Here is a 13,397-nt window from a genome sequence, read left to right on the forward strand (position 1 = left end):
CCTTCACAGGTCTAAGAGGGTCTGTAGACCACAGGTCCAGACCCCTTCACAGGTCTAAGATGGTCTGTAGACCACAGGTCCAGGCCCCTTCACAGGTCTAAGAGGGTCTGTAGACCACAGCTCCAGACCCCTTCACAGGTCTAAGAGGGTCTGTAGCCACAGCTCCAGACCCCTTCACAGGTCTAAGAGGGTCAGTAGACCACAGGTCCAGGCTCCTTCACAGGTCTAAGATGGTCTGTAGACCACAGCTCCAGACCCCTTCACAGGTCTAAGATGGTCTGTAGACCACAGGTCCAGACCCCTTCACAGGTCTAAGAGGGATTGCAGAAATGTACAATGCTGACATGTTATTGTGGTGAGCAGGCTGCTGTGTGTGAGGGAGAAAGAGACAAGAGAGAGGTTAAAGGTATGCGGTGTTAGGAGAGAGTGTATTTGTCTGGGTACAGACAGTGATGGAGTGTGGGGTCTGGGCAGAGGGCACAGAGAGCGAGGTAAAGGGTGAATTCAATTGACCCCCCCAGCCGTATTCTGACACCTGACACCTTCTGGCCTAACCGTAAAGGAGAATTTCGTTTTTTTTCAACCTGGCATTCGGGGACCCGATCCTGCATCTCTTCACCAGCGGCGTCGGACAAGCTCATCATAAGCTAAGAGCATCTTGCTTTATGGTATGGTTAAAGGAGAATTTCGTTTTTTTTCAACCTGGACCCTATTTCCCACACTGTATGGGTCTTATAAACTCATCGTGACATATTTTTTTAAATGTGGTCCAGTACTCACCGAGATAGCCTTGTTTACAGCTGGAGCAATGTGCTCAAACTGGAGCAATGGGTCCCATCAGGGCAACTGTGTATCATCCATCCACGTTCGCTAAAACTGCTTGTTTTGCCGGCTGGCTGGCTCAAACTCTCTTTATAGTGTCTGGCAACATGGATACGACTCCATTCATATATATTATCCACCGGGGCTTACTGTCGGACAGAGAAAATAGGCGTACACCCCCCCCCCCCCCAGTCCCCCCTGACAACATCCTGTTCTATCCTGCAGCAAAGCAGAATCTCGCGAGAACGCGAGCGAGAATTGAGTTGCAGCCAGGAACTTAATTGTGTGACAAGAGTTTGTAAAGAACCGTTATGGCTGACTATTTAGCTGATTTCAACGACGACGATGATGATGATATTGAGCCATTTGAATTTGATGGCCGCCCGTATTTATTTGAGCCAGAATACACGGATGAAGAGCTCCGCGAAATGGGCGAGCAGGCGAGGAGCAGGCAGAGGTGCAACCAGAAAGACAGCGAAGCTCGGGCAATTGGTGGTGTACCTGTGGGTGCTGCGAGCCTATGCCCGAAGAGGACGAGTGCCTGTGCTGTAAAGAGTGGGACCTGTTGCTCCCCAATATTGGTGGTCTCGATGTGTCCGATACGGACACGCAGCGCTGTGTCACCACGTCAGAGGATTTCCCATCTCTCATCAATAGGGCTGTCCTGGAGACATTCTTCCATGTCCCTAAAGTGAACTGGAAAAAGCGGCCAAAACCAGAGGGACCGAATGGGAAACTATCCATCGAGTAAGTATGACATGTTTACATGCATGTCATTTCTTTGTATATAAATGTCTCACGGTAATTTACTGTTGCATAGTTTAGTTTGGCTTCATATTGATCACAAATCAACTTTTCTCTCCCCCAGCCAGTGCAGACTGGTGGCATATCGAGTGGTGCTGGAGTGGGCGCTCAGAGGAGCGCGCCTTGGTCTTGGCAACAGACGAGTGTTGCCGAGCTGCGCCGTCGCTGCCATCAGGAGCAAATACCCATCGGCTACTGGCACTTACACTGGGTTCAAGGAGGCAGAAGACATATTTGGCATAATGTAAACTCACATTCCAAAATTTGCTGCTACAATAATAACAATAACTGCACACCTGTGTCTGTCTTTTATTTCAATTATCTGAATACAATCACTACATAAACTATATACAACTACTCATATAAACAGAATGTATAGAAGAGAAGAAATGCTACACAAGAAAGATGATTCAGATGAGAATTTGGGCTGCTTTACTATAAATGCAATGGTAAAAGTTATAAAAAGCAAAACGCAGTCAAGCTTATCACTTGGGGTGTGAATTTGAATTCCTACTGTATGTATAGTTTGGTATAGATGGGGGAATCTGTACTTTACAAAGAATAGTATGTGGTTATTTGACAAAGGACAGTTGAAGCAAACAAAATCAGAAAGGGAAACTTGACTGAAGTCAGTTTTGCTCTATTGGGTATTTGTGCTCTCCTACAAGCTTATTGGTGTTGTGATAAGTGGCAATCATCCTGAATAAGTCATAAACAATAAGATACATAAAATTGATTATACTATAATAAACCTTTGATTATACAATAATAAACCTTTGATTATACTATAATAAACAAAAGAAATTGCTGAGGTATTGTGATCAGGAAAGTGAAGACCAGATACTCCAAGGGCTTATAGGATACATTAGGCAGCTGGCCTAAACCTGTTTTTAATTGAACACACATTTAAGAACAGAGAAAAACTTGCAGAGTATCAAGAATGGTACACCTTTTCATTTTTACATTTAGCCCTCTAACAGAGCATTTTCATGAGACAAAATGAATATCAATGTTCATCATCATTTTGAGATCAAATTACAGCAATTTATTCACTTTAATAATGACACAAATGAGAGTTGGGTTGACTTCTCATAATGCAGATTTATTCAACATCACTCCAGTGAGTCATGGAGACATGAGAGGACTAGTATGTTAGTTAGTCCATTTGTTACTCGCATTGCAGAGCAAGAACCTGGTGGAGGAAGAAGGGAATACGATTTAGTATTTTTTGCATCTTGAATCTTTTTCACAGTAAGTAGTTGGAAGTGTTTACATGATAACATTTATAATATGTAGGTTCTTTGCATGTTGAATATTTTTCACAGAGTTAGAAGTCTTTACCTTCACTTGTAATGGTGATGGCAACATGGGTTATAGCAAGGATGGTGATGGCAAGGATGTATGCAAGGGACGTGCACTTGTATCTTGGGTAGGCAATTCAGGAGGCAAGGAAGGAAGCAACCTAAATTTAACAAATATAAAAATGTTTATGAACACATGACATCACAGCAAATCAGTGTCATACTTTGTTCTGATACCTCCATTTTATAATTTTAATTATTATGCTTGAAATTATCGATATATTATGAAGCTCTCTTTGTATTTTGCATGTTTTAAAGGGTGTGTTTGACATGCAATACAGCACTTAATAACAAAATCAGACTGCTGCCAGGACTAAATTAAACATTGGTTAAAATATTTAGACTGGTAGATGAATAAATTCAAGTAAGCAAAAGTCAGGTTGTTGCAGGATATAGAATGCACCCCTTACTTTATACTGTATGTCAATTCAACTTTATTAGCAGACTCAGGTCCATAGGGATACATACACGGGGTTAACATACAAGAGATACAACAGGCAATAAAAATCATAAAAAAAAAAAAAAATGTACAAAAAAATACATAACTTAACGCACAGGCAGAACATACAGGCATTTTAGCCAGTGGACCCTTAAACTTGATGTATAACGTGAACAGCTCACTGAGGGGCTTGAAAGAGCTACAATGATACCGTTTGTTGACACATCCAGCCTTTTCATAAACTTAAACATTAGATTTCTTAGGAGTGCTTTAAAAGTCCTCACTCCAGCAGTGACAAACATCTGGCTAGCACTGCCCCCTCTGGGTTGTTTAAGGAGTATTCTCATGGCATCATTATATGCAACTTGCAATCTGTGCATGCTAGACTTTTTATAACATGACCACAGGTGTGCAGTATAAAGCGGTGTGCAATATGCCTTGAACAAGGACACTTTCACTTTAGTGGAACAATGACAGAACTTTCGGGCAATAGTGTTTGCTTGAGCATACAGCTTCCGACATTGTCTGTATATATCATCGTCATCTGTCATTTGATCCGTAATAAAATGGCCAAGATATTTAATCTTATTCCAGACCTCAAGACTATTGTCTGATAGTTTAAAGATAGGAAAGTTAAGGCGTTTGTCCTCTTTAGTTCTACATATTAGAACAGCGCTTTTGCTGGCATTATATTTTATATCATGTTGCACACCATATTTAGAGCAAATATCAAGGAGCTGTTGTAGACCAGCACTACTGGGACTGAGGACCACCAGGTCATCTGCATACATCAGATGGTTTACTAGTGTTTCTCCGACCATGCATCCTGTGTTACAGGTTCTCAGTTGAGCAGACAAACCATCCATATATAAATTAAATAAAATAGGAGATAAAATTCCCCCCTGCCTCACGCCATTGCTTACACCAAATGGAGCTGATATACTCCCACCCCATTTGACCTGCATGGTCTGGTGGGCATACCAGTAGGCCAGGACCCTCACAATAAAACCGGGCACTCCTCTTTGCTTCATTTTCATAAAGAGCTTATTATGGTTAATCCTATCGAATGCACGGGACGCATCAATAAAACACATGAGGACTGATGAATTACTAGACTTGTATTTGCTCACAATTTCCTTGAGAGCAAAAATACATAGGTCAGTACCATGCTTTGGTTTAAAACCAAACTGGTTATCAAGGGAGTGGATATACTCACTTACTCTATCCAGTAGGATTCTTTCCATTACTTTGGAGATGATGCTGGCTATAGCTATGGGCCTATAATTATCAAGGCTACTAACCTTGCCAGCTTTATCTTTAATAACTGGGACAAGCAATACTGAAAGCATTGAGTCAGGTAATACACCGTGGATCATAAAGCCAGTAAAACTGATAGATAACAGTGGTGCTAGTCTCAGACTAGCATTTTTCAGGTGCTCTGCAGTGATCTGATCCATCCCACATGCTTTGTTTACAGACAGATGTTGCATGGCTTGTTCATTCAAGAACACTCAAGTCATAGAATTAACCATTTATTGCATAAATGAATATAATGCATACAATTATGTTTGGCGTTGAAGGCTCCGCTCTTAGAATTAATTTAATATTTAATTTAATATTTAATTAATTTAATTCTCCCTGAACTCGGCTCAGCAGCATGCTACGCCGAGCAGGGAGCGCAAGCAGAATCCCCCATGGGAATAAAATATTCCAGATACATTTAAACCATAGAAATTAAGAGGGAGCCTAAAAGCAAGACATGGAAACATGTTCATTTTTTGAGCCATGCAGACTCCAGAGCTACAATACATGATAGCATTTGCATTTGATCTAAAAGGTGGAGGTTGGGGTGGAGGTGGCAAGCGTTTGCCAGCAGCCGCACGATCCGCAAGGATCCAGTAAGGTGGGGAACAGATCAGTGAGTGAAAGGCTGCCCTATTTAAACGGACCGCCTTGTTGTGAGAATGACTGTGATTGGAGAATTGGTTAAACGGTGAACCAAACAGAGGCTGTCAGCTGGTACAGCTGGGGCGTCGACTATGACATCATGTCTTGAATGAACTAACGCAGGCTTCATTTCATTCAAGAACACTCAAGTCATAGAATTAACCATTTATTGCATAAATGAATATAATGCATACAATTATGTTTGGCGTTGAAGGCTCCGCTCTTAGAATTAATTTAATATTTAATTTAATATTTAATTAATTTAATTCTCCCTGAACTCGGCTCAGCAGCATGCTACGCCGAGCAGGGAGCGCAAGCAGAATCCCCAAACAACGGAACTCGACAACGCCAAGCATGAAACGCCCATGCGAATGCATCAGCCAGACTATAGAAGCTATGTGTAGCAGCAGCATGCTGCGGACCTCGGGTCACCTTAAAAAGAGATACACCGAGTAACTCAAAAGAGGCCCATACTATAATTAAGTGAATTACCTATGTGTGGCAGTATGCCACTGCCGACCTTTCAATTAAATAGATGTATGCTTACACCGAAGGTCATTCTATCATAAGTGAACCATTTTTAAGAACAAGCAGCATGAATGCTGCAGATAGGGGGAAGCAAGCCTGCGACCCTGAGCATGAATGCAATGAGATAGGAGGAAGCAAGCCTGCGACCTTGAGCCATGAGTGCAATGAGATAGGAGGAAGCAAGCCTGCGACCTTGAGCCATGAGTGCAATGAAACCAGCCAAGTGTTCCAATATTAACACATTTATTAATCTTAAAGATCCGATGTATGAGCCGTCTCCTCAGGTGCCAGAGCCCATGGCTTTTTGAGCCGAGAGAATGTCATTAACTCCTGGGCGAACATAACGTACGTATGCTGCGGAAGACCATCTTCCCATCGCTTTCAGAGTGGCTGCAGGGACCAGTGAAGCAGCGGAGGTAGCAGCTCCGATGCGGAAGGAGTGAGAGGTGTACAGTGCCGGGGGAAGGCCGCACCGTTGGCAGAGGAGACGGAGACGGGAGGTGAACCATGATCTGGCCATGACCACTCTTTTGTCGGTCAGGAACAGAGGCTCATCCTGGCTGGCATGGCGACGCCATTGGAGGTATCGGGACATAGAAATCAATGGACAAAACACAGTATTAGTTTGCGATATGACAACATGAGATCCTTTACGTTCCCTGTCAGTTTTAGAGTGTTTAAGGTAAATGGAGTAATAGGTTGCATAAACCGTGACATCTGACATGGAAAGATCGTGAAGAGGGTTAAACGTGTTTGAGCTAGATGTAAATTCCCCGCACCTAAGAAATCCATAAAAGGCTGTGAGGAATACAGTTTCTAATAAAGTATCGACATAAGGACCGAAACACCCCTGCCTAAGGTGAGAAACCAGTTTGTGAACTAAAGGAAGAGAGAATGGAAGGCGCTTATCCTGGCTTGCTGGAAACTCTTTTTTTAGGCCATTGAAGAGGAGATGAATGGATGGGTTTCCAAGCAGGCTACAGGCTGATGGATCTGCACATCTTAAATGAAACTGAATACCTGCTACAGATGCTTTGATAGAAGATGGATGCATTTTACGAGATTCAAAACAGTGGACAATAAATGCACATATCATGGAAATGTTAACAGGCATGACTGGGACAGAAAAAGCAGCACAAAAGGAAGTGAAGTGGAACCATGCGGAGTCATACATTTTTATTGTAGACTTTGCCAGTCCGAGACGCATGAACCTAGCAGCAGAGTTCATGTAGGACTGCAGATTGCTATTAAATCTAGCACCGTTTGATTGAAGGCTGGGCAACGCAGGCCCTGAGGTGCAGCATGGGGGCAGAGGGTTCGGAACTCCTGAAATTTAAAACGTGACAGAGAGTCAGCAATTTTATTGTCCAGCCCAGGAATGTGCGCTGCACGGAGAGTGAAATTCCCCATCACACATGACCATGTTAATTTCCTAACAAACCTGTTAATGAAAGGAATGGAAGAACGCCCTTTATTAATAATGTTAACAGTAGCCTCGTTATCACAAAACACAACAATCTGTTTCCTTGACCAGAACTTACCCCAAAGAATGGAAGCTATAACAATGGGATACATTTCTAGCAGAGCAATAGATTGGACATCTGCCGAAAGAGATATTAATTATTTTGGCCAAACGTCTGCAAACCACTGATTATTGAAAACCCCCCCAAAACCATTGGAAGGAGCCGCATCAGTATAGAATTTAAGGGCGACTGACGTTTCCGCATGATCATTATAGAAAAAAGATATGCCGTTCCACTGGTCGCATAGCAGAGACCAGAACTTTAAGTCTGACCTACAGCCCTCATCTAAGGTGACAAGATCATGGAGGTTATTTACAGATTTAGACAAGTCTAATAAACGGGAAATAAAAGATCTGCCTTGCGGAATAATCCTCATTGCAAAGTTGAGGTGGCCTAGTAACGATAATAATTCTCTTTTTGACAATGCCACCGCCTCCAGCGCACATCTCATAACTTGCCTAATTCTTACTAGTTTGTCTTGAGGCAGGGAAGCCTGCATGATGTTGCTATCTAAACGAATGCCTAAAAACTCAATCACCTTCAGAGGACCTTGAGTTTTTTCCCCCGAAAGAGGAACTCCTAAACGGTTAAAAACCTCTTTCAGCGCGTTGATACACCTACCTGGATTGGACTCGGGAAAATCTACCACTAAAAAATCATCTAGCAGATGAAGAACTAATGGCAGTTTACAATTATTTAATAGAATCCAACAAAGAGCTTCTGACAGAGTGTTAAATATACAGGGGCTACTGCGACAGCCGAAAGTTAGTCTGACGGAAAAATACATTTTTCCCCTCCATTTGACACCGAAAAGGTGCCACTGCGATGGATGGAGCGGCATGACTTTAAATGCATCTGTGATATCTGCCTTTCCTAGCCATGCACCTTTACCTGCCTTTTTAATGAACTGGATCGCGTTGTCAACAGTTGCATAAAATAAAGAGAATGGCGCCAGAGGAATAAGGCTGTTGATGCTTTGAGCACTATTGTCATGAGGAGCTGATAAATCTATGATTAAACGCTTTTTACCAGAGTACTTCCGAGTTGCTATTCCGATAGGATTGATACGGGATTTAGGAAAGGGGGGGCTATCGAAAGGCCCGAGCATGTAGCCTTTCTCTACTTCCTTAGCTAGCAGCTTATCGACTACTTCTGGTTCCTTCATAGCAGATTGCAGATTATCACAGACATAAGACATTTTAGGCAGAAAACATAGCCCGGCAAAAAACCCTTGAACAAGACCAGTCATTAAATAATTGACAAAACAACGATTTGGATGCTTTTCCAGTGCTCTCCCCAGTTCTGGAACGTTGACTGGAGTAGAAGGTTTAATGTTTTTTACTTCTTTCGCACGGCTCTGGGATTGCGGCGGGGACACGCGGACCGGGCATGTCCGTCTCCGCAGTAGCTGCAAGCATGCATATATTTACAATTTATATATTTGCATACATTCTCATTGAAGTTTATACAAAGCGGTGTCTGAATGGATGACACGTTATTATATTTATTAAACTTAGAATTCACCTTCTCGCCAGATTCTTTTTTAACAGCACTGGACTGAGTCACAGTTCTGGGGCAGAGACTCAACGTGTGCGAAAAGGACCCGCACACAGCGCAGGAGAGAGCTTGGTGCCCTGTGAACAGTCTGCTGATAACAGCCAGATCCACCACGGCCCAGTCTAATCTCTGGTTGAATTTCTGAATGTACATGGCTGCCTTAGCAGAGAAAGACTTGTGGTATTCATAGAAATGACTGCCGCCATAAGACAGTGCCAGATCTGAAATGATCGCCAAATATGTGTCCAGCTCAAATCTACGTTCTGGGTACACCTCACATATAATGTCCCTGAACACCCCGAAAGCCACATTGAACTCAGCCATGGTCAGGATTTTAGACAGCCTCGGATCGCTTTCCTTCAGGATGACTGAAACCTCCCCGAAATCGACCACACGTCTGTCAGAGGTCTCATTTGAACACAGAAGAATTTTTACCAAGTTAATGTCGTTACCTGCCAGGATCTGACTTCTCAGCTGTGGAGAAATAGCCGCCGCAGGCGGAAAGAACGGTACTCCGGCTGGAGCTGCAGGGACTGCAGATCCCAGGGATCTCAGCGGCGTGACGTCAATCGGAAGCGCCGGAGGTGCGCCGGCTGTCGACTGTGACCATGGCTGTGACGTGGACGGAGCGTGGAAGGTTCCGAAGATCAGAGATGATGAAGGCCCCGGAATCGCAGACACTGGGATGGGATCCGAGCGGTTCTCCAGAAGCTGGAGACGGGCATCCATGCTGCCGATGGACGACTGGATGTTGGCTAGGGCGACGAGGACCGGGTCCTGGACTGCTGGCTGCTGGACTCGGGCTCTTTTTGGAGGAACGTTAATGATAGGCACCTTAGCTTGGGCAGAGGGCCCATCTGCGGCATCAGCGCTAACGTTGGCAAGAGGGCAGTTATTCTTTTTTGCTTTGCGTTTTTTAGCAACTGGTGTGGCCAGAACATCTCCGGCTCTGAGATTATAGACAAAAAACTCAAATAATTCTTCATGGGAAAGGCCCAAAGGCGCAGAGATACCATGATTATAGAGTCTCTCTATAATTTTGAAAACAGGCCAATTTTTAATCACTGGCAGAGTATTCGCTAGGCGGCCACTCCGACGCACACCGATATCCTCGGCTGTTTCGGACCCGCCCTCGTCTTCAGGAGGATCAACTAGAGGATTTTCTTCAAACACATCATCCTGCTCGATAGCAGACATCATGAGCCAGGAGATGGTGAGTACAAAGACACAAAGTAATTTCCTTTTCATACCTGATGAAAAATGCAAAGCGTTTGCCAGCAGCCGCACGATCCGCAAGGATCCAGTAAGGTGGGGAACAGATCAGTGAGTGAAAGGCTGCCCTATTTAAACGGACCGCCTTGTTGTGAGAATGACTGTGATTGGAGAATTGGTTAAACGGTGAACCAAACAGAGGCTGTCAGCTGGTACAGCTGGGGCGTCGACTATGACATCATGTCTTGAATGAACTAACGCAGGCTTCATATACACCTCATTTGTTGTTATACCCATATTATCATTGTTCATATCAGAGTCATCCACAAACAATTCACTATTAATACAGTTGAATAAAGAGCTATAATGCTGTGTGATCCACACACGATGTGATCCACTTCATAACTGTATCTTTCTATAGCGTTACATTTCACTTTATACATTTTATAAAGTCATACATGTTCCAAAACTGAACCTTACTCACCTTCCCCAGGATCAACCATGAGGACAACCAGCATCAGCACAGCGAAGGCCACGGCACACTTCATCCTAAAAACAAGAACCAAACTAAATCAGACACGTTAAAAGGCTGTTTTCAAAGACAGCAAATTGAAGAGTGTGAGATTGCCAGGTGATGTGAAGTTTGACATCTGACAGTTGAGAGCCACCTTTATATGGGTGAGGCTGGCTTGGTTTATAGGTGGCTACAGTATATACTTCTCCTTTTGGTTGATTTCCTCAACCAAAAGGTAGTATTTTTATACACAGTCATTGGATTTCATAATGTAGGGCTATGTGGAAACAAACAACATTGATCTAACCGCAAGAGCCCAGTGAGTCCACAGGGGATCCAAAAAAATAAAAATTAAATAAATTAATTAAAAGATTAAGTTAAATTCAATTCAATTCAATTAAATACCAAAGTACTGTAGCATGAGGTCCATAATGCAGACAGAAGGTGACTAGTTATTGGCCAAGGAGAACATAGATTTGAAAATGGTCAATGCGTTTGTTTCCTCGGATAGTCCACTTGGTTTGGGGTGGTGTGAAAGCTCAAACGACCTCTAGGGCAGAACAAACAAGTGAACTGTGGTCCGCTTGAAAACATGGGCCTCGGTTCGCTTCCAAGTGAAGCCTGGCACGTTTCGTTTGTGGTGTGAAAGCAAACCGGACTGAACACAAGAGCAAAAATATAGAAAACGGCAGTGCAGAGTAGAAGGTGGTAGAAGGAAGCAAAACAAACACATGCGTGTAATGAGAGACAACGATGTGTTGTTGTTGTTACATAGATGACGACGCGCACACGTCACCGACCAAAAAATATGGACAGAGCTATCCCATTGATTTTGGTCTTTGGAGTTGATTCATTGGCCATCGCCATCTTGTTTTTTCATCAGCAGAGTGGGAGGGAATGGGGGTTTCTCAGAGTCGCAGCTCCGCCTGCTATTGGTCCGTGATCGGCAAGCTGCGTGATCACTGGACAGGTGATCTGTCAATCACCCCCTTTTCTATCATCTATTTTACTCCAAACGGGTGAGTTACAGTATATAAAAAATTACCCCCCCTACAGTTGTTAAAAGGTTAAATCAGCTATAGCCTATAGACCAAAACCGTGTTTTGCCCACGACTGTCAAAGGGGGTCCGCTCACTATGCCCACCGCCCGCAATGCCGACAGCCCGGGAAGGGTTAGGGGTTATGGTTAGGTTCTGGGGGAGGTTAGGTTTAGGCGTGGGGGGTGGGGTGGGAGAGGTTAGGTTTAGGGTTAGGGTCTGCAGGAGGTTAGGTTTAGGCATGGGGGCTGGGAGAGGTTAGTTTTAGACGTGGAGGCTGGGAGAGGTTAGCTCCAGCCAGTCCCCTGGGTTAGGGTTAGGGTTATTTCGCAATGGCGAGACAGATCTCCATTCCGACAATTTTGTCGGAATGCCGGTATTTCGGAGTGCCGACATTTTGGAATGCCGGGCTGTCCCCATCATTTGCACTTTAACTGTTGTGTTGTACTTTAAACTGCTGCTCTAGACTGTTTTTATAATGTTTTTATTGTCTTATTTGTTTTTATGTATGTACTTTGTACTATGCTTTTTGCAACCCAAATTGCCCTTTTAGGACACTTAATAAATCTTGAATCTTGAATCTTGTGACAGATCGGCTGTGATGCCAACGACCCTCCGGGTTATAGCAGGTGAAGGTGAATAGCCTATTGCAAGTAGGCTACAATGTATAAGTTTTCTCAATTCATTTACCATAACCCCTCCTTGCGATGTGATAAAAGTTTCTCAGTGAATTATAGTTGATTGCCTCACCGAATAAACTGCAGGTTACCCAATTTTAGCATGGTGCGGATTCGTGCGGATGGCTGCGAAGCCCGCACTGCTCCACAGTCTGCACCGCAAAATCATGTATTTTACCGGACAAATCTGAAAAATACCGGTCACGTTTCAATAACAGTCCATGTAGAAACACATGTAAATACAGCACTGTGAAGTGCGTAGTCGCTGGCTGGCTCACTGCACGAGCCTCAGGGCAGAGGACCGGGAGGCTTCCTCCAGGCAGGCTGAAGTTTCCCAGCGTGTCTTGAAGTGGCAACTAGCCTCGGTAAGAGCCGCAGTAAATTACGATATTCCTGGAATGCGAGTTTAACAAGCCAGTTATATATCCTTTGCATTCTACATTAAATATAATGTAGTACACCCCCACTTTCCAAGATGTCAGCAGCTAGTTTTGTTCTCTAGTTAGCAAGCCAAACAATTTAAATAACTGTTTTTTTCAGTCTTCAATCTTGAAGTTGAAAGTGGAGTCTGAACTCTCTATGCCTGTACTACAACTCCCAGCCCTAACTAACCCTAACCCTGTACTACAACTCCCAGGAGTCATTCTGCTGTTTTGAGCAACAGAAAACATGGGAACACCAGGAGACAGGCTGAGAAGTACAAACATCACCACCTGGACAAGAGACAGGCTGAGATCTGAGCTGGGCAAAGTACTGGATCTACTGAACACACACACACACACACACACACACACAGTGTGTGTGTGTGTGTGTGTGTGTGTGTGTGTGTGTGTGTGTGTGTGTGTGTGTGTTCGCTTGTTGCTCGGAGAGGAAGAGACTGTCGCTGCGACTGCACAGCGCTACTGTGTGTGTGTGTGTGTGTGTGTGTGAGTAACATCGCATCACCAGGCTGTGTGTCGAGCGCTATGCTGCCTGC

The 13,397-nt window shown here is 43.9% G+C and overlaps 1 long non-coding RNA gene across 1 annotated transcript; it reads right to left on the reverse strand.

Moving 5' to 3' along the window:
* Positions 1-2,490: 2,490 nt before the first annotated feature.
* LOC310799282 lies at positions 2,491-10,824 on the reverse strand. The gene is made up of 3 exons (XR_014553813.1): positions 10,678-10,824; positions 2,968-3,088; positions 2,491-2,818 (listed from the first exon to the last, which is right to left on the reverse strand). It is a non-coding gene; the product is annotated as an uncharacterized lncRNA (long non-coding RNA).
* Between the last annotated feature and the right edge of the window lie 2,573 nt (positions 10,825-13,397).

This window comes from Poromitra crassiceps (genome assembly GCF_964638095.1).
Source record: "Poromitra crassiceps genome assembly, chromosome: 27".
Taxonomy (NCBI): Eukaryota; Metazoa; Chordata; class Actinopteri; order Beryciformes; family Melamphaidae; genus Poromitra; species Poromitra crassiceps.